This window comes from Myotis lucifugus, unplaced genomic scaffold (genome assembly GCF_000147115.1).
Source record: "Myotis lucifugus unplaced genomic scaffold, Myoluc2.0 scaffold_74, whole genome shotgun sequence".
Lineage (NCBI taxonomy): Eukaryota > Metazoa > Chordata > Mammalia > Chiroptera > Vespertilionidae > Myotis > Myotis lucifugus.
In genome coordinates this window covers 3,893,344-3,920,899 of record NW_005871122.1, presented here as the reverse complement: position 1 = coordinate 3,920,899, position 27,556 = coordinate 3,893,344, and the positions used below count along the sequence as shown (strand labels likewise).

The 27,556-nt window shown below is 36.8% G+C and overlaps 1 pseudogene; it reads right to left on the bottom strand.

The window, feature by feature from the left end:
* Positions 1-11,264: 11,264 nt before the first annotated feature.
* On the bottom strand, positions 11,265-12,691 carry LOC102442245 (annotated as a pseudogene).
* Between the last annotated feature and the right edge of the window lie 14,865 nt (positions 12,692-27,556).

Below are 27,556 nucleotides of genomic sequence, written 5' to 3'. Positions count from 1 at the left end.
TTCTCACTGCACAGAATATAGTCAAACACTGCTGCAGTTAAATATTTTATCCTTTGTCCTCCCTGCGTGACCTTCAATAATAATCTGCTTCGTGTTGATATTAACTGCTGTGTTGCTGACAATTACCTGAAAGAGAAGTTGGGGTGCTTCACTGGGCTGGAAAAAGTTTAGCTAAATCAGAAAGAAATCTAATTAAGCAAGCTTATTCTATATATATATATATATATATATATATATATATATATATATCCCATGTTCAAAGGCTGTATATATATATGGCTAAGTTGACTCATGCATGTGCAATACATATAAAGGTCTCCTTGGTGCCAATTGCATGCGTGTGTTTCGATCTGTCATTGTAGATCATGAATTTGGTTGACACTTCTATTATAGAGAAGTGTCAAATCCGTGCACCGGGCCACTAGTATTTAAATATCATTTATACTTTTTTACAAAGTTATTTGTATTTTGGAAAGATTCCCTGAATGTCTTAGAATTAAATATATTAATATAAATAAAGTTAAGAACTGGAAACAATGGAATTTTAAGCAGCACAGAAACTAACTGGGTGGACACACCCATGACAGTTTTTCAATAATTCATGCTTCCTGGACATGTCATAAACTATTCCACCTAGCTATTTGACTTGACTTGTATCTCAGGTGTCTTTTTCATTTTGTTGAAGCTTTAGTGAGTAGAAGAATAGTTGAAAGCCTTAACTGATATTATATAGCAAATATTACATAGCATTACAGAAACGTTTAATAACTTTATATGCAATATATCATTTAAATGAGTGGTTAACTGAACGTGATTTTGCCTTCTCGGGGACATTTGGTCATGTCTGGAGATATTTTTCTTTGTCCTTAAGCAGACATGTGCTCCTGGTGTCTAATAGGTGGAAGCTAGAGCTGCTGCTAAACATCCTGAAGTACACAGAACAGACCCTGCAAGAAAGAATTATCTGGTCCGGTATGTAAATAGTGCAACATTAAGAAGTTATTATTTATTCTTTTCACAATACCTACTAGATAAGTAGCTATTGACAACAGTTTAATAATTTAAAATTAGGGGACTATAATGCTAGCAACTTGTCAATGTCACAGAAAACATACAGTTGAGTTAGAACCTAAATCTAGGCAAATTCAAGCAGTTGGCACAGAGAATATGATTGTGGTCTCATGGATGTTATGATAGGCTACTTAAGAAATGGCTCTTAATGACACCTCCTGGTACTCACACCATTGTGTAATACCCTATATTTGTGTGTGAAATGGAGCTAGTGATTTGTTTTTTAAGAATAAAATGAGTCAAAAATATTGGGAGATAACTTTTAATATCTATATATACTAGTATAAAACCCTAATATGCAAATAGACCAAACGGCAGAACAACCGAACAGCCAACCGACAACCAAACAACCGAACAATTGGTCACTATGATGTGCCATGACCACCAGGGGGCGTGTGCGGAACATGGCGAGGGTCAGCAGCTGGTGGCAGAGCCTGGAACATGGCGGGCTTTGGCTGCGGTGGGATGGTGGAGCAGGTGAGCAGGGTCGCCAGACCAAGGCAGAGCGTTGGTCACTGTCTTTGGGGCAAGTCTCTGGTGGTTATTGAAAATTCTTTGCTCCAGTGTGCTGTGGTCCCGCCAGGCATTCGGGCATTCCCACCCACTGCCAGCGCTGGAGCCGCTGCTCACACCCACTGCCGGCACCCTGCACCGGCCCCAATTGTTCGGCACTGTCAGCGGGTGTGAGCGGCAGCTGCTGGGCCTGATCACCCCTCAGGGCTTCTCCACCTCCCCCTGCTCCTGAGGGGTGATTGGAGCTGGCAGCCACCACTTGCACCTGCTGCCGGCACCAGGCCCACTCACACCTAGAGCCAGTGCCAGAGCCATCTCTTGCACCCGCTGCTCGCACACAGCGCTGGTTCCTATTGCCCCTGAGGGCTTCTCCACCTACACCTGCTCCTGAAAGGTGATCGGGGCAGCAGCTGTCATTCATACCTGATGATGGCACCAGCCCCACTTGCACCCGCTGCTGGCGCTGGCCATAATTGCTCCATGCCATCAGCTGGTGTGAGTGGGGCTGGCTCCATCAGAGTGGGAGCAGGCGGCAGTGGGAGCAGGGCTGCTGACAGACTGGGGACCAACCTGGGGCCATGGTGGGAGTGGCTAGGTGGGGGTGCGGAGGATGGGCCAAGACCCGCCCCTGTGCCCACTGCATCCTCACGGCCCACAGTTCCTTTCAAGGTGCAAGAATTCGTGCACTGGGCCCCTAGTAAGTTACAAAAATATGTGGCCTCTCATTGTGGTTTTGATTTGCATTTCCATGATGATTAGTGATGCTGAGCATCTTTTCATATGTTTGTTAGCCATTTGCATGTCTCCTTTGGAGAAATGTCTATTCAACTCCTTAGCCCATATTTAAATCAGAGTATTAGTTTTTTTCACTGTTGAGTTGTGAGAATTCCTTATATATTTTAGTGATTAACTTCATTTCAAATATATTATTTGCAAATATTGTCTCACATTCTGTAGGTTCCCTTTTCACTTGCTTCCTTCTGTGTGCAGAGCTCTTTAGTTATAGCGCCACTTGCTTATGTGTTTTGCTGTTGCCTGTACTTTTGATGTCATAGCATGAAATCACTGCCAAGATTATTGTTGTGAAGATTTTTCTCTATTTTCTTATAATATTTTTATAGTTCCAGGTCTTCTATGTTAGTGTTTATTCTATTTTGAGTTGATTTTTACATAAGCTGTAAGGGTCCAATTTCCTTCTATTGATTGCACATTTCCAGTTTTCCAAGCACCATTTCTTAAAGAAGCTATCATTTCCCTACTATGTATACTTGCCCCTTGGTCAAAATCAGTTGACCTTATGTGCATAGATTTAATTATGTGCTCTCTATTCTGTTCCATTGGCCTATATATCTGTCTTTAGGCCAATACCATACTATTTTGTTTTATTTTGATTACTAAAGAGTTGTAATATATTTTTAAACCAGAAAATATGATGTCTCCATCTTGTCTTCTCAAGATTAATATGTCTATCTGTGGCCTTTTCTGACTCCATATGAATTGTAGAATTGTTTTAGCTACTTTTATAAAAAATGTCACTGAGCCTGGCCCGAGTAGCTCAGTTGGTTGAGTATCGTCCTGTGCACCAAAAGGTTACCTGTGGGTTCTATTCCCAGTTATGGCACATACAGAAGGCAACCAATAGATCTCTCTCTCTCTCTCTCTCTCTCTCTCTCTCTCTCTCTCCTTTCCTTTCTCTAAGCAATTCCTCAGGTGAGAACTAAAAATTTTTCATTGAGATTTTGATAAGGATCACTTGGGTAATATGGACACTAAAACAATAGTCTTCTAATCTATGATCATGGAATGTCTTTCCATTTGTTTGTGTCTTCTTTAATTGCTTTTATCAATTATTCATAGTTTTCAGTACACTAATCCTTTGTCTTTTTAATTAAGTTTACTAGCACTTGTTAGTATGGCTATGAGACAAGTGTTGACAAGTACGTGCAGAAATTGAATACTTGCACACTATATGTAGCAATGCAAAATGATTCAACCACTATAGAAAATAGTATGAATGTTTCTCAAAAAATTTGAGATAGAACTACCATATAATCCAGGAAACATATTTCTGGGTATTTATCCAAAAGAATTGAAATCAGAATCTGGAAAAGATATTAACACTTAACACTTCCATTTCATTGTTCACAACAGCCAAATTATGAAAGCAACCTAAATGTCCAGCAACATCGAAATAAAGGAAATGTGGTATATATGTACAATCCTATATAATAAAGAGCTAATATGCAAATGGTCATCATACCCTCACACCATAATGCTGTAATGGCTCAGACACCCAACACTGGGAAGAGAGGAATGGGGACCAGCCAGGCTGTGGCCTGGGAGAGGGACAAGCCACATGCCCCACAGTCTTGGGTGCCAGCAGCTGTGCCTGTGCCTGTGGTCTGGGAGAGGGACAAGCTGCATGCCCCACAGTCCCAGACACCAGTGCCTGCAGCTATGGCCCAGGTGAAGCCACCGCACGGTCCCCTGCAGTTGCGGCCAGCCCAGGCGAAGCTGGCCCTGGTCCTGAGTGCCTGCGGCCAGCCAGGGGGAGGGAAGCCCAGGTCCTGGGTGCCTGTGACCAGCCAGAGGAGGGAATCTTGGGTCCCGGGTGCGGGGTGGTTAGGGGCGATCAGGCAGGCATAGGTGGTTAGAGGTGATCAGGCAGGTGAGTGGTTAGGAACCAGCCGTCCCGGATTGTGAGAGGCAGTCAGACATCCCCCAAGAGGTCCTGGATTTGGAGAGGGTGCAGGCCAGGCTGAGGGACCCCCCTCCCATGCACAAATTTTGTGCACCAAGCCTCTAGTAGAATATAAACACTAAAGAAGAAAATACTTCAATATGCAATACCATGGATGACCTTGACGAATTAAGCTAAATTAAGTAAATCAATTACAGAAAGACAAATACTGTATGATTCCAGTCGCATAAGGTACCTAAAATAGTTCAACTCATGGAATCAAAGAGTTGAAGGGTGGTTACCAGGAACTTGGGAAATGAGAAATTAAGAATTACTGATCAACTGGCATAAAATTTTAATTAAGCAAGATAAATAAGCATTAGAGAACACTGCATCTATAGTTAACTTTAATACATTGTACACTTAAACAATTGTTAACATGGTAGATCTCATATTAAGTGTTCTTACCAGAGTACAATGAAATAAAATTTAAAAATAAAACTTTTTTTCTTTAAAAAAGTGGATTGGGATTACCTTTGGCTGACACACACTCTCTCAGGCTTTTCTGATTTACTTCTTTTTTTAAAAAATTTAAACTTTTATTATTTAGAGTATTACATGAGTCTCTTTTTTCATTGACCTCTCCCTGGCTGCTCCCACCCCTAGCACATGCCCTCACCCCCCACCTCCCGTCTGTGTCCATTGGTTATGCTCATATGTGTGCATACAAGTCCTTTGGTTCATCTCTTACCGCCCCCCCAACCCCCTGCATTCCCTCTGAGGTTAGACAGTCTGTTCAATGCTTCTATGTCTCTGGTTCTATTTTTGTTCATCAGTTTATGTTGTTCATTATATTCCACAAATGAATGAGATCATGTGATATTTATCTTTCTCTGACTGGTTTATTTTGCTTAGCATAATCTTTTGATGAAACAAGTTGCCATTGTGAGCTGCCTTACAGAATGCCCCATGTGGCAAGGATCTAAAAATGACCTCTGGCCAATAGTCCTTGCTGCAAATTCTGCCACTGGCCATGTGAGTGAGCTTGGAAGCTGATCTTTTCCTGCCTTCATGTAAAAGCACAGCCCTAGCTGATACCTTGATAATGATTCATACTGACAGACACTCTGAGTGAAATGGTGCAAATTAAAATATTGAATTTTGGGTAATTTGTTATGCAGCAATAGATAACGAATATATATACATATATGTATATAAATACATATATATGTATATATATGTATATATATAATTTGGAGTTTATTTTAAATGTATCTTTGAAAAATGTTCACATGTTTTTTTATATCTTTTTTGAAAAAAATACTATAAGATGTATCTATAAACTTTTTAACTACTTTCAGCAATATGATTGGTGTAAATAAGTTAATAAAGTAAAATAATTTAGTGGGGATTTTAATATTTTATCATTGATAATATAAATATAGCTACTACAACACTGAGACATACACAAGTTATTTAAAGGTAATATGTCAATCACAGTGATTGATTGTAGGTCAATAAATGTTCTATTGGTGTTTTGTTCCTGTCATAGTGCCATTGTAAGTTAAATAGTGGCTAATACATATCACAGTTGTTCAATCCCAACAATATGTGATCTAGTTTTATAGCCTAAAGAAAAGAACATTCGTTAACAAAATTGGCAGAAGATGGTGAGAAACTTAACCACTCCCTAGGTAAAATTAGTCATCTTATAACTGAATATTCTCTCTTTTTTCTTCCTCCCTCCCTCCCTTCCTCCCTCCCTCCCTCCTTTCTTTCTTTCTTTCTTCCTTTCTTTCTTTCTTTCTTTCTTTCTTTCTTTCTTTCTTTCTTTCTTTCTTTCTTTCTTTCTTTCCTCTTATTTCTTTTAACATCCATATTGTCGAAAGTATTATATATGTCCCCTTTTCCCCCATTGACCTCTTCTAGCCTGCCCCCACGTTCCCACTCCCATCCCAGGCCTTCACCAGTTTACTGTCTGTGTCTAGGGGTTATGCATATATGCATGTAAGTTCTTTGATTGATCTCTTGCCACACACCCACTCTCCCCTACCTTCCCTCTGACTGAATACTCTTGATGAAGATGGTACTTATTTGTAACCTGTCAGCTTGATTTACTTCTGTCATCGTGTGAAACTTTAGGCTTCTGCTTTAGTTATGTTCTACAGAAATCAAACCATAAAGACAAGCTCTTCATATATAACTTACAGGTACAATACAGGATTTATTATGATAATGACCATTCTTAAGTATTTCTCAATTGTAAGTTAGTAAAATAAGAGCAGGAACACTGGTTAGTCTGGAGCTCTTTGAACAGTGCCTGACACACAGTAAAATCCAGTCTGTATCTGCTGTCATATTAAAATTGTAAAGTTGTACAAAACTGTATCAAATGGTATTAAACACTTTAAATCACAATAAAAATGCACAATTATTTTTAAATATCAATAACCAAAATCTGTTTAAAAGTATGATTTACTGTTACAGCCATAATATCATCCCTTCAAGTTTCCATGTGTATTAATTCATTTATAGATTAGTCCAACAAATATGTATTCAATTCCTACTGTGCTTCCAGCACGGGATTAGATTCTGAGGACATACTACTGAAAAAGAGAGAAAGAAAACCCAGGTCTATTCCTGTTAATGACCCCAGATACAAAAATTAAACCAATAAATATTTAACTATTTACTGAAATAAGTGCTTTAATATAGAAAGCAAGCTTCAATGAGACAGAAAGAATTTTTGTTTTTGAAAGGAGGCTGTCAAGGGAAACCTCGCAGAGAAAGAGAATGTTGAATAGCTGATACCAGAAAGACAGGAAAAGTGTTTCAAGCAGCAAGTACCTGCTCCAAAGTGTAAGAAGCAATAATCTTGGTGGAATCTTGGACCAATACCTACCAGCTATTACAGGGCTGATGGAACTGTATTAAGAAAATGATCTCCAAGAACATTTGAGCACTTAACCCACAAAGCTGAAAGAAGTTAAGAGTGCCTTCTCCAAGCACCACCTTATGCTCCCAAGCTTGGGATCTAATCCTAATAAAAGTGATACATTGAATTTATACTCATTCTTTTTTTGTTCTTAATTATGAAAGCACATTCTTTATAACCTCTAAAGTGCTGCCAGTTTATATGCTGTGGAACTGCCCCTTGACCTCTATGTGCCAGTGTTCCACAACCATTTGTCTCAAAGCAATGTGATTATATTCATCGAAGAGCGACTAGACACAGGACTCACCTAGAAAGGGCCACCCACAAGCCTTCCATATGTCTTGTTTTAGAAAAATATATAGAGTTTTAGCATGTTTTCTACCTTGAATGTAATGCTGATTCCTTGAAAATTTTTGTTTTTTAATGAAACCTATTAAAAGTGATTCATTTTCTTTCTTGGAGTAATGCTATAGGCCACTTCGTTATAATATGTAGTTTGTCATTGAATAATTTTGGCTTAGTATTTTAAAAATACATACTAGATTTTTCATAGCAATAAGACAAAAAAAGAAATATGTTTAATGCGTTAAGCTAAATACTAATCACAACATTTTGAAAAACACTACTTTTATTAACTAGTTCTTGGATGACCAACCAGAGCAACAATTTATACTGTATTTAGAAAAGGGCTCGCCCCGTTCCCACAATTTCCAGTTTATTTATTTTTTCTCCCCAGGTGGAGCCACTCAGTGATCATAACATGTTTGATGTTCCAGATCCTTCCAGAGCTACACCAAAGCAGAGAGAAAGGGTAAAATTAAAGCAGGATATGACTGAGCTTTTCTCTTTCTGTGTTTGGGTTCCTTCACCTTTAAAATAAAGAATCCCTTCAACCAGATTTTGTTAAGCGAAGTAAGCCATAGTTGCTTAAAATAGTTAAAATTTCTCTCTGACCTTCTAAAAAAAATCCCCTAACTAAATTAATTTTAAACTTCACATATGAATAAATACTATAATTTCATTAAACATAACAAGTTTCTCTAGAATTTGTTACCTATTGTAATAGGATAAAAGCTGATTCTAGATCATCATAGGGGCCAACAAACCCCCCCCCCCATTAACTTCATTTCTCTTTAATTATTTTATCATGTGTTTACATAAATAAAAAGAATATACAATGAAAATTTGAATACTTATGCTCAAGCTATAATAGCACTATAATCTGAAATAAAATACATTTATTCACACTCCTAAAAATGAAGTATGTAGGTGATAACAGTTTTAATTTGTCACCAATATTTCATTTATTCAACAAATATTAGGTGGCTCCGTGGCGCAATGGATAGCACATTGGACTTCTATTCAACAAATATTTATTTAGTGACTATTTTTGCCAGGAACTGGAAATAAAATAGTGAAAATGTCAGGCAAAGCAGAAAACATGAAGGCTAGTGAGAAGACTGTCAAAACCATATGCTTATTATTTTTAGCTAAAAATTTTTAATCCTATTTCATGCACTTTTAATTTTTTTCATAATTTTTATTATGCAGTATATTTGGAATATTCCACATAGTTAATAGAAAAAAGTATTTTAAACAGAAATGCATTTTTTGACAATTGACAAAACCATTATTTTTAATGGCCAATAATATTTAGAGGTTCTGCAAAGTGAGGAAAATTGCCCTGCTGACTTTGCTAGAAAGAAAAATACAAGACCTTATTCTAACTAGAGGCCTGGTGCACAGATTCATGCACTGGTGGGGTCCCTCAGCCTGGCCTGCATTGATCTGGCTGAAACAGCTCTCTGACATCCCCCAAGGGGTCTCAGATTGCAAGAAGGCAGTTCTTGGGTTACGCACCCTGGAATCGGGCTCCCTCCTCTCCGACTCCTGGTGAGTCACCCAAGAACTGTCGCTGCCAAGTCACCACAGCTCAGAAGCTCCTGAGTTGAGTGTCTGCCCCCTGGTGATCAGTGCGCATCATAGCTACCAGTTGTACGGTCAAATGGTTGGACGGTCGCTTACACTTATATATATATATATATGGAAATAAACTTATTCTCTAGTTTTAGAAAACTAAAATACCTTTAACAAAAAGTCAGCATCTAGGAAATTGTGTTTTGAGTAACCTAAACAATAAATATCCATATTACATTATGTATCCTACACTCAGACTTTGATCTTCATTTATGTTCTGTCATGATTTCTACCTGCTTTGCCAAAGTCTACTTCTGGGTAACTCATAGCTTGTGCATTCAGTGATTTTGGTCAAAGATCTTTCCAAATTACTCCATGGAATTTAAAATTCACATGGATTGTCTAAAATACATGTTACTGGTTCTCATGTGGAGAGGTTGAAAGGAATATTCAAATTGATTTTGAAAAAAATCAAGCATACTTGCTTTTCTCTAGAAACAAAAGGAAATCCTAGAACAATGCTTATTCTAGACAAGAGAACATATTAGCCTGTGTTGATGATCCTCTACCAGGAATCATAATAGACCAGACTTATCACAGGGGGGAAAAAAAACACGTATATTTTGGAGGAGAATTAGAGTGTGTACGTGGGCACGTGTGTGTGTGGTGGTGGTTGGAAAGGTATGATTTTATGTAAAGAAACCTAGAAATATAGTGAGAGGGTTGCCATGAACTTTGTTTTCTGCCAGTGCCATTTCCTATTCCCAGCTTTAACCTCCTCCTCATCAGTTCAGAGTAAGAACTGATCAGTTCAGAGTAAGAAAATATGAATGCCAAGACCATGAGGGATAATCAAACAGTATGATCCTAGGAAGATTGCAGAGCAGATAATGAAAAGAGATAATTGGCTGAATTCTAAGCTAACTATACTGCCCAAATCTAAGGGCTTCAAAAATGGCAATTAAGTAATATTTTTAGGGGGAAAACAGTCGCTCAGAATATCATTCTGAAAGTTGTATTGAGCTCATGGACACTCCTGGAAGGATGGAGCGGAGCAAATAGGATGTGGCTGAGCCTGGGCTGAAAATGGCAGGAGCCGCCTTAGGCACTTCATAACGTCTATAACCCATCAAAGGTATAGTTCAGTGAACTGCTGATAGGCTTTCACCCCTCCCACACACTCATTATGGGTCTAGATATAAAATTGGTCTAATCTAAGAGGAGTTTACAGAAAAAAATAAAGAATTGCTAGAAGTGCACGAACTGCAGAGGAAATATCAAAAGCTGGTTAGTGTACAGCACAGGTTATTAATTAAATGGGGGTGAAAACTGATCCAATTTTTTTTAATCCTAAGAAGACAGACTAAAAAACATCTCTGAATTTCTTTTTTTAAAAAATATTTTATTGATTTTCTACAGAGAGGAAGGGAGAGGGACAGAGAGTTAGAAACATCAATGAGAGAGAAACATTGATCAGCTGCCTCCTACACACCTCCCACTGGGGATGTGCCTGCAACTAAGGTACATGCCCTTGACCGGAATCGAACCTGGGACCTTTCAGTCTGCAGGCCAATGTTCTATTCACTAGCCAAACCGGTTAGGGCATGAATTTCACCTCAGAGATGCAGTAAGCTAGAAAGAGTGTTATTCTCACACTTACAAAGGAGAAAGTTGGACAGAATGCAAATTAATGAGTTTTTTCTAACCTATCAGAGAACTGAAGTTGCAGCCACCGACCATCGCATCCCCCTCATCCTCCAAACAAAAAGTTTAATCTGTAGGAAAAAGAACAAACATTGACACCTCAGGACACTGGTGCACCACAGGTGGGTTAAGAGAACAAGGGGAAAGAAACAAAAACAGGTACTAAGTCTTTAGATTGATGTAGTCCCAGTTGTTTATTTTTTCTTTTGCTTCCCTTATTCTTCTATTAATAAATTTTAAATAATTTGGAGATCATTAAAGAATGTACCTAAATATTATTTGTTACCAAAAAAAATTTTAATGAATATTATTAAAACACGGTATACACAAAAATGGTTGTCCTGTGCAGGTTTCACAGAATGTTATAACTTGTTTTGTTAACTTTCTGGCAATATCTTGTCCAAATCGTGCTGCATTATCTTGGTAGCATTTTTTACAATATCTTCAAACTTTAGACACTCTTCCAGTTTTTTGTTGCAGTTTGTGACGAGATGTTTGAGGTATATTTACAGTACTGCTACTTGGAATTTTTTCATCCCTACAATTTGTTAGATAAACAGCTAATTTCTTCCGAAATTCTATGATACTCATATTCTTCTTGCTAATATTTTTAAATAAAATATGAGCATCGCGAACAGCAGTATTTAGTAGGAGCTCAAAGGCTAGCTTTTTATACCATTTCATGGATTTTCGTAACGGATTATTATAGGCACTCATTTGATCAGATATATCAACTGCTGCTTTTCCTGCATTATAATCCACTACAATTTTTGGTTTCAAGTAGTGACCTGATCTATTTTCAACATTCACCATCTCTGACGTATGTTTTGTTGAAAGAAATAAGATGTCCCACTTATCTTTCCATTTTAAAATGGTTATTCCTTTTTTGTTCTCTTTTGCTATAATTTCTCCCCATTTTAATTTCTTTGACGTTACTTCATGAGGATTTCCCCGTCGATTTGAATGTATTGTTCCTATTAAATGAGTATTATTATCGAGTAATTTATATGCTAAATTTAAACTCGTGTACCAGTTGTCTGTGTACAACGTGTGTCCCTTATTGAATACATCCCTACAAAGTAACATTACATTAGTTGGTGTCCTATTTTCTTTTTCTAAACTTTTCCCTGAATATACATGAAAAGCATACCTGTACCCAGATCCACAGCACAACTTAAATAATTTAATATCATATTTGTGGCTTTTTTGTTTTAAATATTGCCTAAATATTATGCGGCCACAAAATGGTATCAAAGATTCATCGATATATATATAGCTTCAGATGGATCATAATATTTTTTTGAAATTTATTTCCATGTTATCTATTAGTTGTATTTTGCATAAACGATTAGAAACATCTGTCTCCCTATTGTCTGAGAAATGCAGCATTCGTAATAATATTTCAAATCTATTTCTTGACATTTTTTTCAGAAAAGTTTGCATATATGCAGGATCATGGGACCAATATAAACGTAAAGATGGTAGTCTAACTAGTCCCATCCATAGAATCAACTCAAAAAATCTTTTCATTTCATGTTTGTCACAGTCCACCTACACAAATGCTGCAAGTTTTCAACCCCTAGTTGTTGCGACGCATATAAGTTCATTTTTTTGACGATATCCTCAAACAATTCATTAGGCACAAACAGTTCATAAGAATTCTCTACTGTTGCACATGACTTTACATTCAAGTCTTCAATCCTAAAGCCAGACGGATAGGTGAAAGGCATAATCCTTGGTTGATTACCTCTCGGATCATGCCATTCTTCAAAATCCTCATCCTCTGATGACGAAAAAAGAATGACTCTACGGGATTTTTTAGGAAAACTAATTTCACTTGAATCGCTTTCACATGCTTCTCCTACTGACATTGTCACTGTTAAGGGTAAAGAAAAATTTTTTAAACTGCACTGGAACATGAACCACAGACAACGGACCGAAGAGAAAGCATTTCTAAAAGAATACAGAGTACAGATTGCGATGAATACATACAACAAATATATCTGAAGACATACATGCAGTCTTATCACAACCTTACACAGATCTCTGGCTGCCAGCATATCAGTGAAATCAGATATCGGAGGCTAAATGGAAAGGAAGACAAAACAGGCTTGGCGCTTAATGTGCTAAGGAGATGATCAGGACAAATATCCGAGATTTTATTGCCTAAGTTTTCTTCTATAATTTTTATGATTTTGAGTTTTCCATTTAAGTATTTCAATTTATCCTTGTGTATAGTATATAAAGGTGGTCTACTTTCATTTTTTTTTTTTGGCACTTATCTGGTCAATTTTCCCAACATCATTTGTTGACTAGACTGTCTTTAACCCATTGTATGTTCTTGCCTCCTTTGTCAAATATTAATTGACCACAAAGGTGTGGGTTTGTTTCTGGGCTATCTATTCTGTTCCATTGCTCCATGAATGCTTTTATGTCAGTATCGTGATCTTTTGATTACTATGGCTTTGTAGTAGAGTTTGAGATAAGGTAGGATGAGTCTTCCAGTTTTGGTCTCTTTCTCATGGTTGCTGTGGCTAATCAGGGTCTTTTTTGGTTCTGTATATACTTTTGAAGTAAAGTGTAGTATGCTGTTGGTATTTTAATAGGGATTGCTTTGAATCTATAGATTGCTTTGAGTAGTATAGACATTTTAATTATGTTAATTCTTCCTATCCATGAACATAGTATATCCTTCCCCTTATTTGTATCTTCCTCTACTTATTTCTTCAGTGTTTTATAGTGTTCTGAATGTAGGTCTTTTACATTCTTAGTTAAATATATTCCTAGACATTTTTTTTAAATGATGCAATTGCACATAGTACTGTTTTCTTATATTCCCTTTCAGATAGTTCATTATTGGTGTATAAAAATGTTAATACTTTTTGGATATTTATTCTGTATCCTGCTTTATTTCATTTATTAGTTCTTATAGTTTTGTGTAGAATCTTTAGGGTGCTCTATTTACAGTATCAGGTCACCTGCAGATAATGACAGTTTTAGCTCTTACTTTCTAATTTCAAATCCTTTTATTTCTTCTGCTTGTTCGATTGCTATGGTTAGGACTTCTGGGACTATGTGGAATAAGAGTGGTGAGAGCAGACATCACTGTCTTTTTACTAATCATAAGAAAAATTCTTATAGTTTTTACCCATTTAGTATGACGTTGGCTGTGGGTTTGTCATATATGTCCTTTATTATTTTTATGTTCCCTCTATTCCCACTTTGCTAAAAGTTTTCATCAAATATGGGTGCTGGATTTTATCAAATGTTTTTTCTGCATCTATTGATATGATCATGTGATTTTCATCCTTCATTTTGTTTATGTGGTATGTCACATTTATCAATTTGAAGATATTATACCAATATTTTATTCATTATATTCATGGAATAAACCCTACTTGGTCATGCTGTTTGATCTTTTTAAAGTAGATCCAGTTTGCTAATATTTTGCTGAGGATTTTAGCATCTATATTTATCAGGATTGGCTTATAATTTTCTTTAATTGTAGTGTCTTTATCTGGTTTTTGAATTAAGATATTGCTAACCTCATAAAATGAGCTTGGTAGTCTTCCTGCCACTTGAATTTTTTAGAATAGATTGAGAAATATATGGGGTAGTTCTTAGAATGTTTGGTAAAATTAATTTCTGAAGCCATCTGGCCCAGGACTTTTCTTTGTTGAGAGTTTTTTATTATTACTTGCTACAATTTCATTTGTAATCTGTCTATTCAGATTTTCTTATTCTTCCTGAGTCAGTTTTAAAAGATTGTATGTTTCTAGGAATTTATCCATTTCATCTACTAGTAGTTTGTCCAATTTTTTGGTATATATGTATCCCTAATATTATCTTATAATCTGTGGTCAATTGTTAATAAAGAGTTTTTTCATAGCAAAGAAAACTATCCACAAAATGAAAAGACACCCCACTGAATGGGAGAACATATTCTGCAATGATACATCTGATAAGGGGTTAATATCCAAAATGCATAACGAATGTATACAACTGAACACCCCCAAAAATAATCCAATTAAAAATGGGTAAATCTAAAAAGACATTTATTTAAAGAAGACATTTGAAAATACGTTCAATGTCATTAATCATCACATTAATGAAAATTAAAATCATAATGAGATATCACCTCACACCGGTCCGAATAGCCATCATCAATAAATCAACAAACAACAAGTTCTGGCTAGGATGTGGAGAAAAGGGAACACTGCTGGTGGGGATGCAGATTGATGCAGCCACTGTGGAAAACAGTATGGGGTTTCATCAAAAAATTAAAAATCGAACTGCCATATTACCGAGGGACTACACTTCTGGAAATATATCCAAAGAAATCTGAAACTCCGATTCAAAAGAATATATGCACCTCTATGTTTATGGTAGCTTTATTTACAGTAGCCAAAATTTAGAAGCAGCCCAAGTGCCCATCAGTAGATTAAAAAAAAAGTGGTATATTTACACAATGGAATACTAGTTGGCTGTAAAAAAGAAAGAAATCTTACTCTTTGCAACAGATGGATGGACATGGAGAGCATTATACTAAGTGCAGTAAGCCAGTCAGAGAAAGAAAAATACCCTATGATCTCACTTGTATGTGGAATCTAATGAACAAAATAGGCTAACAAACAAAATAAAAACAGACTCATAGATACAGAAAACAGACTGACAGTTGTTAAAGAGGTGGGGGTTTGGGAAACTGGTTGAAAAAAGTTAAGATTTTAAGCAAAAAGAAAAAAAAGAAAGAAGAAGAAAACTTCATAGATAAAGACAATAGTAGGGTGATTACCAGAGGGAAAGGGGCCTGGGGATAGTAGAAGAATGTAAAAATTGGGTGAATAGTGACAGAAGGAGACTTGCCTTTTGGTGGTGAACTCACAATACAAATAAATGTGATGTATTATAGAATTGTACACCTGAACCTTTATAATTTTATTAACCTATGTTACCCCAATACATTAAATATTTTTTAAAAAAATATAGGTATTAACATTGAAAGAGGGACAATAATATATGCTGGGTTCAGAACTATAGTGTTATGAGAGGCAAGAAAATTTGAGGACATAGTACCTGCCCAAGATTGAGGCTTCATCAGTACATTGGAGAATGCCTTACCTCTCTGCCACATCTGCCACAAAAATGTACATCAAATGAAAGGGACAGAATTTCTCTAGGGTGGATTATAAAGGAAAGCCTTGAAGCTAAGGGTGAGCAGATATGGAGGGAATAATGTCTGGTCCTGAGGGCATGGTCATCTAATGGAATGGATCAAAGTTGTGTTATATTAGAGACCGCCCCCTAAAATGATATTCATGGAAATAATTGCAAAGGTAAAAATTAGCTTGGTTTGTGTCCCAGCTTTAGGCAATTCTAGGCTGCTTGAGTGACAAAAGGACTCCTATAATACCAAATGTTATACTTTATATCTACACCACCCTGGATGTGCCATATTTAGATTATTGTTGCACACCTGAAGGGCAATATTCCAGAGGGCTGCAACAGCAAATATTCAAAAGAATATCACGTAATGTGATAATACTTAATACCATTCAAAATGGATTACTTTTAAAGATTAAGGGTTGTTTAACCTTGAGGAAGAAAAGCCTATAAAGTATATACTAGGTGTCCAAAACCACTTAAAGGATTTTTAAATGGAAAAATTACCTATTTTTGTACATGGCATTGAAGGATAGAAATAATTAGAACCAATGTGAATAAATAATTGAGATCTATGCTTTCAATCATGGAAGAAATAACTTCTAATTATTGAAAGTAGTATAAAGATAAATATATGATTTTAGAGATGTCTCATTAAAAGTACTCAAGTATAGGGTAGATGGTCAATATTGGGAAATATTTTAAGGTAATTGATCATTGTTATATCAAATTATATTTAATACTCACTGACTATATTATTGTATCAGAAACATATTTCAAAATTCATATTTTATAGATATCTTTTGAAAAAGGGAATTCATGATCATATGTAGGTTAAAATTCTACATAATATTAGAAGCTATAACTCTTCTAAACTAAGTTATTTGGCAGGCGATAGTACTAACTCTTTATTTCAATGGAAAAAATGATTCAGAAAAAAATCTTTTAAAAACAGGCCAGAAATTTATATTTATGTATTAAATGTTCTAAAAATAATGAGGCTGCTTTGTATTATGCATTGCTTACCTTTTCAGAATGCAGCCTTCTAGAGGAAGGCGACCTCAGTACATTCCATGAATCATCCTTTAGACAGGAAGCATGGGACTTGCCAATATCAGTGAAGGTGACTCCCTTATAAGTTTCCTTTCCTTTTGTCTCCAACTTCCACCAGGTTCTTAGACAAATTTAAAAATACCATTTGTTACTTAATGATATATCTTAATTTATATTTAAATATAAGAAGTATATAATTTAAAAGAAAATCTTAATAATGTTTTATAGCTTGTGATTATAGGGAAGATTTCATGAAACAAAAGACATAGAACTAAAAATGGCTTTTGAGTTTTCATCTACAAAAAGAGGAATTTGCTGCCAGGAATAACAAAATGTGAAACAAGACTTGCAATACATCAATACATTTTTAAAAAAATATGCAGCAAAGTTGGTTGAACAGATGTGGGGGGATTTGTGTTCGGGAAGGGAAAAGTGTTTTGGAGCCACACAAAAGGGCTATTTGTTCAGTGGAGACTCCTGAGGGATGTCAATGATAAGGAGGCAACACTCTTAATCCAGCCTTATTCTCCTGAGTCAAAAAAGCACAAGGACATTATCCATCTATGTTTTCCCATAAGAGATTGTCTGGCAGTAATTTAACAACAAATACTATGAAAAACAATGTAGCAAGCACTGTATTATTCTAATAAAAATCATTTAATTATTAAAGAATACATATTTTAACTCTATGTTAAGATAAAATCCAATGAAGAAGCAAGTGAGTTTATTAGAGCAACATAAATAAAATAATTGATTTTTATCTTATAATTTTTAAACTTTAATGATCTTAAATAAATCATGTTTCATAATTAATTTAATTCATATGAATACCAACATTCCTAACCTAACAGTTTTAAGAAAACTGGGGGAAATCAACAGCCAAATTATATTATCAAATTTGCATTCCTCAATGTTTCTGTTTTCTATGACTTTTTACATTAATCAACAATTGAAAATGTAACCAGGCTATAACGTAGAGTAGCTCGTTTGTCGATCAGCATGTCCAAGAACAAAACCAACCAACCAATCAACCACGCTAACAAAAAAGCCCACCCTGGTCACAAAACATAACGTACTTGGAAATGGCACTCACTCCCAAAGGCAAATGGTGCACCCATTTCAATTAACAAAGCTAGTTTCACTGTTAAAGCCTTAGATCAGTGGAGCAGGAAGTTTAATCCTGCTATAGGAGAGGGCCCAGGAAAAAAAGGGAAAAATATTTTTGATCAATAACAATCTAAAATATATATGTATAAACAAAAATATAATTATATCTTAACTCTGGGGTAGATATCCTAATTCAATCATCCTCTATTTTAGATGAGTTTGTTGGAACTTGGTATGAAATTTTAATAGGCTCTGATTGGATAAGCAAGATAGCTTTCCACAGTTATTTATTAATGATTAATATACATGAATGTCATACTGTTAACTCATAATGAAAAGTATAGCAAGTACTGTCCTAAAAATCCTAATTAAAAATAGCTTTTATCAATTGTCCTGGCCAGTATGGCTCAGTTGGTTGGAGCATTGACCCATTCATCTTAAGGTTATGGGTTTGAAACCCAGTCAGGGCTCATACCCAGATTGTGGGTTCAATCCCTAGAGGCAACCCATTGATGTTCCTCTCTCATCTCTCTCTCTCTCTTTCTCTCTCTCTCTCTCTATCTCTCTCTCTCTCTTTCCCCCCCTCTCCTTCTAAAATCAATAAAAACATATTCTTGAGTGAGAATTTAAAAAATTGTACTGAATTATAAACAAGTATTTATTAATCTTAAATGTTGATGATACAATATAAGAAATACAATTAGGCAAACTAGAGGTGATGAAGAGACAATTTTGAGTTTAATTTCTAAGAAATTATAAGAACTCATCAATGCCATTAGAAATTGATGGCATTGGTTTATACCTGCAATAATTTCACAATGCCTATGAATTAAATCGCATAATCAGTGCATCATTAATATATTTTAACCTTTTCTTAAATTGACAATCAGGATTGTGGTATATTTAACTCTTAAGGTAAACATGTGCAAACAAAAAAGAGATTTAAAAAGTCTAGATTAAAGAATGGAAGCTAGTGCATACAAAGAACTAGAAAAATATTTAAAAAGAAAAGAAAAATGAATATGTAAAAAAGTAATTAGTACATAGAATAATCTGAATTAAGAACTGTCAAAGATGGCAGTGCTCCAAGCAATCCCCTGGACCTGCTTCTTGATTTAAAGGTGTTTTTGTGGAACAGACTCAGGAATGCCACTTCTTACAGCCTCCAACCATCCTCCAACCTCTTTTCTAGGCACCACCTTGAAACCCTCTAAAATCATCCTCAGCCTCCAAGATCAGCCAACACTGTATTCTGAGCTTAACTTATTATTGCTGAGAAACCATGAATTCTCAAATTCATCACTACTTTTACAGTGTGTGTGTGTGTTTTTTAAGACTATGTTTTGTTTATTTCTGCTTGGTCTTTATTATTTCCTTTCTTCAACTCACTTTGGGCTTTGCTTTTTAGTTATTTATCCAGTTCCCCTAACTATAAATTTAGATTATTTACTTCATATTTTTCTTGTTTCACTAGGTAGTCCTATAATACTATGAATTTCCTTCTTAAGACTTCTTTCACGGTGTTTCATAGATTTGGGGCATTTGTGTGTTCATTTTCATTTGTTTCAACATATCTTTTGTTTTTCTACTTGATCTAATTGTTAACTCATTCATCATTTAGTAACATTTTATTTAGCTTCCGTATCTGTGTGTGTATTTCAGTTTTTTTCTTGTGGTTGATTTCCAGTTTCATACCATTATGGTCAGATAAGTTGCTTGACATGATCTCAATCTTCTTAAATTTTTGAGACTTGTTTTGTGTCCTAACATGTGGTCTATTCTAGAAAATGTCCCTTGTGCACTGGAAAAGAATGTATATTCTGCTGCTTTGGAAGTAAACGCTCTGAAGATATCAATTAAATCCATCTGATTTAGTGTGTCATATAAGGCTGCTGTTTCCTTGTTGATTTTCTGTTTGGAAGACCTATCCATTGATGTCAATAAGGTGTTAAAATCCCCCAGTCTGACTGTATTACTATCAATATTTCCCTTTATTCAATCAAAATTTGCTTTATATATTTAGGTTATCTGTTGAGTAACACTCCCTCCACGTTCTGCGTGGAGTAGGGTTCGGTATCTGAAAGAGGAGCCGCACACAAGTGAAAGAAAAAGACACGAGATAATTTTGCAATATTGGGGGACCAGGCGGGCAAGTCCCGAAGGACTTCCACTGATGCTCAGGCCGCTCCAAGCTTTTATTTGATCTTGGGTAGCCCTAGGGTAAGGAGGTTTGTCTGGGGTAGCCCTAGGGTAAGGAGGTTTGTCTGGGGTAGCCCTAGGGTAAGGAGGTTTGAATGACACATGGATTAGCTCATTGGTAGACAATTTCCAGAAATAGGCAGAATATCTGATCAACAATAATCAACAAGGATCTACACAAGTATCTAAGGAATTAAGGGAACTAAGTTGGGGATGCTTCAGCTATTATTACCTAAATTAACTGGGTGGTTCCTAGATTAACTGGGTGGTGCAGTTCTGACCTTTGCTAGGACTTCAAAGGTTACTAGCTTTTGGGGGTCTCTGTCTAAACTCAGCTAGTGAAGACAATGAATGGACTCCGGCAGTTATCCTATGTTGGGTGCATAAATGTTTACAAGGGTCATATCCTCTTGTTGGATATGTGGTATCCTTATGTGGTATCTTTCTTTGTCTTTTACTATAATCTCTGTTTTAAATTCTATTTTGTCAGATAAACTAGTAAATATTCATACCCCAGTATATTTCCCTTTCCATTTGCATGAAGTACCTTTTCTATCCTTTTACTTTTAGTCTGTTTGTATCTTTCTTTTTATTATTATTATTTTTTCATCTTTATTGTTGAGATTATTAAAGATGTCCCTCTTTTCCCCCCCATAGCTCCTCTCCACCCAGTTCCCACCCCACCCCAAGCCCTCATCACCCTATTGTCTGTGTCCATAGGTAGTGCATAGATGCATATAAGATCTTTATCTAATTTCTTCCCACACCCCACACCCCCTTCTCTCTGAGTATTGTCAGTCTGTTCCATTTCCATGCCCCTGATTCTATTCCATTCACCAGCTTATTCTATTCATCATATTTTTTATTCATTTGATTTTTAGAATCACTTGTTGATTGATATGTCTTTGTTGTGCATAATTTTTTATCTTTACCTCTTTCTTCTTCTTCCTCTTCTTAAAGAATACCTTTCAGCATTTCATATAATACTGGTTTGGTGGTGATGAACTCCTTTAGCTTTTTCTTATCTGTGAAGCTCTTTATCTGACCTTCAATTCTAAATGATAGCTTTGCTGGGGTAGAGTAATCTTGGTTGTAGGTTCTTGCTATTCATCACTTTGAATATTTCTTACCACTCCATTCTGGACTGCCTAGTTTCTGTTGAGAAATCAGCTGACAGTCGTATGGGCATTCCCTTGTAGGTACCTAACTGGTTTTTTATTGCTACTTTTAAGATTCTCTTTTTGTCTTTTGCCTTTGGCATTTTAATTATGATGTGTCTTGGTGTGATCCTCTTTGGATTCCTCTTGTTTGGAGAACTCTGTGCTTCCTGTACTTGTAAGTCTATTTCTTTGACCAGGTAGGGGAAGTTTTCTGTCATTATTTCTTCATATAGGTTTTCAATATCTTGCTCTTTATTTTCTTCTGGCACCCCCATAATTCATATGTTGGTATGCTTGAAGTTGTCCCAGAGGCTCCTTACACTATCTTCATATTTTTGGATTCTTTTTTCTTTTTGCTTTTCTGGTTGGGTGTTTTTGCTTCCTCATATTTCTAATCATTGACTTGATTCTCAGGATCCTCTAGTCTACTGTTGAATCCCTCTATATTATTCTTTATTTCAGTCATTGTATGCTTAATTTCTGACTGGCCCTTTTCCATTGTTTTGGCATTCTCATTAAGATCCTTGAAGATCTCACTAAGTTCCTCGAAGGTTTCTAGAAGATTCTTGAGTAACCTTATAGCTATGGTTTTGAACTCTATATCCAGTAGTCTGCTTTCTTCCATTTCTTTCATTTGTGACATGTTTCTTTGTCTCTGCATTTTGGCTGCTTCTCTGTGTTTGCTTCTATGTATTGGGTAGCTGCTAAGTCTCCTTGAGTTGATAGAGTGGCCTTGTATAGTAGATATCCTATAGCAGTGATGGCGAACCTATGACATGCGTGTCAGAGGTGACACACGAACTCATTTTTTTGGTTGATTTTTCTTTGTTAAATGGCATTTAAATATATAAAATAAATATCAAAAATATAAATCTTTGTTTTACTTGGTTGCAAATATCAAAAGATTTCTATATGTGACACAGCACCAGAGTTAAGTTAGGGTTTTTCAAAATGCTGACACACCGAGCTCAAAAGGTTCGCCATCACTGTCCTATACGGCCCAGTGACTCAGCCTCCGAAATCACCTGAGGTAGACACTTTTGGTCCACCCCTTTGTGGGCTGTGTGCACAGGCTTGTTGTAGTTGAGCCTTGATTGCTTTTGATGTCACTGTGGGGAATTGACCTCCAGGCCAATTGGCTATGGGGACCAACTGTGACTACAGTGAGAGAGCTGCTGTCCAGGAGACACCCTTATGGAGCGGGACTTGTTTTAGTGGGGCTTTGGTGCTCACTGAGTCTGCCCCTTAAGTATGTCACTTATGGATGTGAAGAGTTGTAATCTGGTATGGTCTCGCACTGATCACTGGGTACACTGCCTCTTGGGTCTCCAGGGTGGTGCAAAGTCAGCCACTTCCTGGGGCCACCCAGCAGGAGCTACAGAGAAATCTGCAGATTCCTCCTATTTGTATCAGGTTTGGAAGTGTCCATGCAAGGCCCAGCTGTGAAGGAAGGCAGGCTGGTGCTGGTGCCAGCCTTGGGCCTTTCATTGATAGCTTTGGGGCACCCTGACCCAGCTGCAGCTTGTTTGACAGGTTTTAGGCTGAGAAAGGACAAGGCATTCATATGCAAAATCCATTGTGCATAGCTTGGGTGGGGTTGCAAATTGGGTGGTGTGGGGTCTCTGGGAATCACCAAGGCAGAGCAAACAGAAATGGCTGCCAGTCAGTCCTGCACTAAGGAGGTTCCAGCATGGGAACAATGACCACTGTGAGCACCTCTGTCTGGAAAAAAGGAACCCCCAAGTTTCTGCCCAAATGCCAGACAGTCCAATTTCTCCCTGTGTGTGTCTGGGTCGCCCAGAGCCTCGCCTGGCACTGGATCTCAGAGCAAGAGAGAGCTTGTAAGTTCAGTTCCCGGTGTTGGCCTTTCAAGACAAGCAATTGGGTCTCCAGTAGCCTGTGTGTCACTCAGCCCCAATCCACACTGGTTTTTACAGTCCATAGTTCTTACGGCCCATAGGAACTTCTTTTCCCAGCTCTGGGATCCTGGGATGGGGTCTGGTGATGGGGGTCTGGTGTGGGGTTGAGACTCCTTGCTCCTCTGCAGAGGCAATCTCCCTCCCAATTAAAAATTTGGCATACCTGGGTGCTGGACCAGCCCATTCCGTGTCTCTGCACCTCCTACCAGTCTCAATGTGCTTTCTTCTTTACCTCTCTAGTTGTAGTACTTCCACTCAGCCAGCTTTCCCGCAGTTCTGGATGATAGTTGTTCTGTATTTTAATTGTAATTTTGAAGTGGCTGTGGGAGGCAGCAAGTACAGGCATTTACCTATGCTGCCATCTTGGTTCTCTGTTTATATCTTTCATTCTGAGGTTGCTGTCTTATAGACAGCATATATATGGGTCTTGTTTTCTTATTCATTCAGCAACACTTTATCTTTTAATTAGAGTACATAAGCTATTTACATTTAAAGTGATTATTGATAGGTATTTATTCATTGCCATTTCATTCTTTTAATCTTCTTCTTCTTCTTCTTCTTCTTCTTCTTCTTCTTCTTCTTCATCTTCTCATCATCTCCTCCTCCTCCTCCTCCTCCTCCTCCTCCTCCTCCTCCTCCTCCTCCTCCTCCTCCTTCATCATCTTCTTCCTCTACCAGCAGGCCCATTAACATTTATTGTAATACCAGTTTGCTATTAACAAACTCTTTTTAGCTTTTCTTGTCTGGGAACCTCTTTCTTTCTCATTTAATTTTAAATGATAGCCTGGCTGGGTAAAGTAGTCTTGGTTGTAGGTCCCTGCTTTTTTGGCCTGCAATAATTCTTGCCAATCTTTCTGGCCTGCAAGTTTCTGTTGAGAAATCATCTAACAGTCTTATGGAAACTTCCTTGTAGGTAACTAACTATCTTTCTCTTGCTGCTTTTAAATTTCTCTCTTTGTCTTTAACCCTTGCCATTTTAGTTATGATATTTCTTGGTGCGGGCCTTTTGGGTTTTTTTGTTTGTTTGTTTGTTTTTCACGTTCTGAGCCTCTTGGACTTGTGTGTGTGTTTTTCCTTCACTCTGTTAGCAAAATTTTCAGTCATTATTTCTTCAAATAGATTCTCAATATCTTGCGTTCTCTCTCTTCTCCTTCTTGGATCCCTATGATGTGAATATTGTCATGCTTCATGTTGTCCCAAAGGTCTCATAAACCATTCTCATTTCTTAAAATTCTTTTTTCTATATGATGCTCTGACTGGGTGATTTTTCTACCTTGTCTTCCAAATTGCTGATTCAATAATCTACTTCAGTTCACCCATTTTTTATTCTTTCCAGTGTACTCTTCCTTTTAGATATTGTATTCTTCATTTCTGACTGGTTCATTTTTATGACTTTGGTGTTATTTTTCATGCTGTTGAGCATTCTTATGACCATTACTTTGAGCTCTATATCTGACAAATTGCTTGCCTCCATTTCATTTAGCTCTTTTTCTGGAGATTTCTCCTGTTCTTTCATTTGGGCCATGTTTCTTTGTCTCCTCATTATAGCTGCCTCTTTGTATTTGTTTTTGTATGTATTAGACAGATCTTCTATGACTCCAAGTCTTGGTTAGATGGCCTTATACAACAGGTTTCCTGTGTGGTCCAGTGGTACAGACTGCTTGATCACCTGAGCTGGGTGCTCCAGGAATGTCCCTTGTATGTGTTATGCAGACCCTTCTGTTGTAATTGAGTCTTGATTGCTACTAGTCTATTTGTACAGTTACTCAACCTTCAGCTGTGAGGCTCAACTCAGAAAATGGCTTGTGAGCTGTTGTGCAGGTACTGATCACATGAAGTGGAATTTGCCTCAGCAGGTTCCAATGCCTGCCAAGATTTCCCTTTTTAATTTTTTTTAATACTCACCTAAGGATATTTTCCACTGATTTTTAGAAAGAGTGGAAGAGAGAGGAAAAGAGAGAGAAATATTGATGTGAGAGAAACACATTGATTGGTTGTCTCCTGTACGAACCTGACCAGGACACTGGCCGGGGAAGAGCTTTCAACTGAGGTATGTGCCCTTGACCAGAATCAAACCTGGAATCCATTGGTCCATGGGCTGATGCTCTATCCACTGAGCCAAACTAGGTAGGGCCAAGATTTCCCTTTTGATATGTTGCTTGTGAAGCTTACTACCTTTTGTTCTGATATTATCTGAAGGTGGTCACTGGATGTGTTGATTCTGGGCCTCTTGGGAAGGACTCTGGTGCAGGTCAATGTCCAATGCTCCTTGTGATGGGCTCTGGGCATCCTCCTTGGAACAGTCTCAATGTGGCTTCTTCTATAAATCTTTGGTTATAAGACTTCTCTTCAGATAGTCTCCATTGGCTTATTTAGGATTATTTTTCTATAATTTAGTTACAATTCCAGTTTAGTCTGGGAAGGAGGTGATTGTAACTTTCACCTACTCTGCTGTCACCTTAGTTTCTCCAAACTATGAACTTTTATATACAACCTATGAGCAATTCCTTTGTGCCTAAAATGGAATGATATGTTTTAATTGATCAGTAAAATATAAATAATTTTTTAAATTATTTACATTGTAACTTCCAAGACAAGAAGTTCCAAGTTGAAAAAAGTCAAATATTATGGAATATGAAAGTAAGAAGTCTTCTAAGGAGTACCAGGAACAAGAAGAACATGATTTGAACAAATGAATTAGTAAATAAGAAAAAATATATAATTCTTATGATTTTTTTCATTTTAGTATTGAAATATTTTAACCTTGAGTACCTATGCTGAGTTACAAAGGTTCTATGGCTTACTTTGACCATTATATTCAAAATAAGTGAATCTATATGTGAGCTTCAAAGAAATAATAAATGGGCAACTAAGATCATAATGAAATTTTTGCTAAGTTTAGAAAAAATAACTTCTGAAAAGAGAAGTATTTTGCATAGATGATGAGATCTAATTAGTTTTTTGTATAGTTATAAAGTTTTTTGTTTTATCTTTATTTTGTTCCTTACTTGAAAGTGTGGATATTATTTTTAAAGTATCATTTTAGAAATTTAGCAGAGGAGGAGCTGTGGGTGGTTTACATTTATAAGAAGATCTCCTGGCAAGGACTCCTATTTGCAAGTAAATATTTAAAACCCTTGTTTCATTTTGTAAACACAAGAGAAAATTGAAGTCTCTGATGCTCCTCTGAATCAATCAGAATAATGTCATTAAAATAGGATTAGCATAAGATGTGATATAGTATATGCTTTACATAGAGTTGAAGCTAAACTTAATGTCAGTCCTTCCCCTTCAAAAATATAACTATAGTGAATTATGAATAAATAAAAAATATTAGAGTATGAATTCAAGATAATAATACAACCTGTGTCATACTGTTAAATTTCCTCAAATCTTCACATTTATGCTAGTATTTTCTTTAAAATATAGTTTTATTGATTTCAGAGAGGATGGCAGAGGGAGAGAGAGAGAAACATCAATGATGAGAGGGAATCATTGATCAGTTGCCTCCTACATGCCTCCTACAGGATCAAGCCTGTAACTGGGGATCAAGCATGTGCCCTGACCAAGAATTGAACTGTGATTTCCTGGTTTATGGGTTGATACTCAACCACTGAACCACAGCCAGCTGGGCTTTATGCTAGTCTTATTTCTTTTTTTTTTTTTTATTTTTTTTTTCCGCTAAAAGTATTACAAAGGGTATTACATAAGTGTCCTTTTTTCCCTCCCGCCCTTGACAGGCCCCTGCCCTCCCTTACCCCCCAGTGTCTTATGTCCATTAGTTATGGTTATATGGATGCATACAAGTCCTTCGGTTGATCTCTTACTCCCCTCCCTCCTGTCCCCCAACCCTCCCGGGCCTTCCCACTGCAGTCCGTCAAACAGTTTGAGGCAGCTCTGCCACTGTATTTATTATTGTTCAAAAGTTTGTAATGGTCTTAATTATCCATGAAAGAGTGCGATCATGTGGTATTTTTCCTTCATTGACTGGCTTGTTTCACTTAGCATAATGCTCTCCAGTTCCATCCATGCTGTTGCAAATGGTAAGAGTTCCTTCTTTTTAACAGCAGCATAGTATTCCATCGTGTAGATGTACCACAGTTTTCTAATCCATTCATCTACGATGGGCACTTAGGCT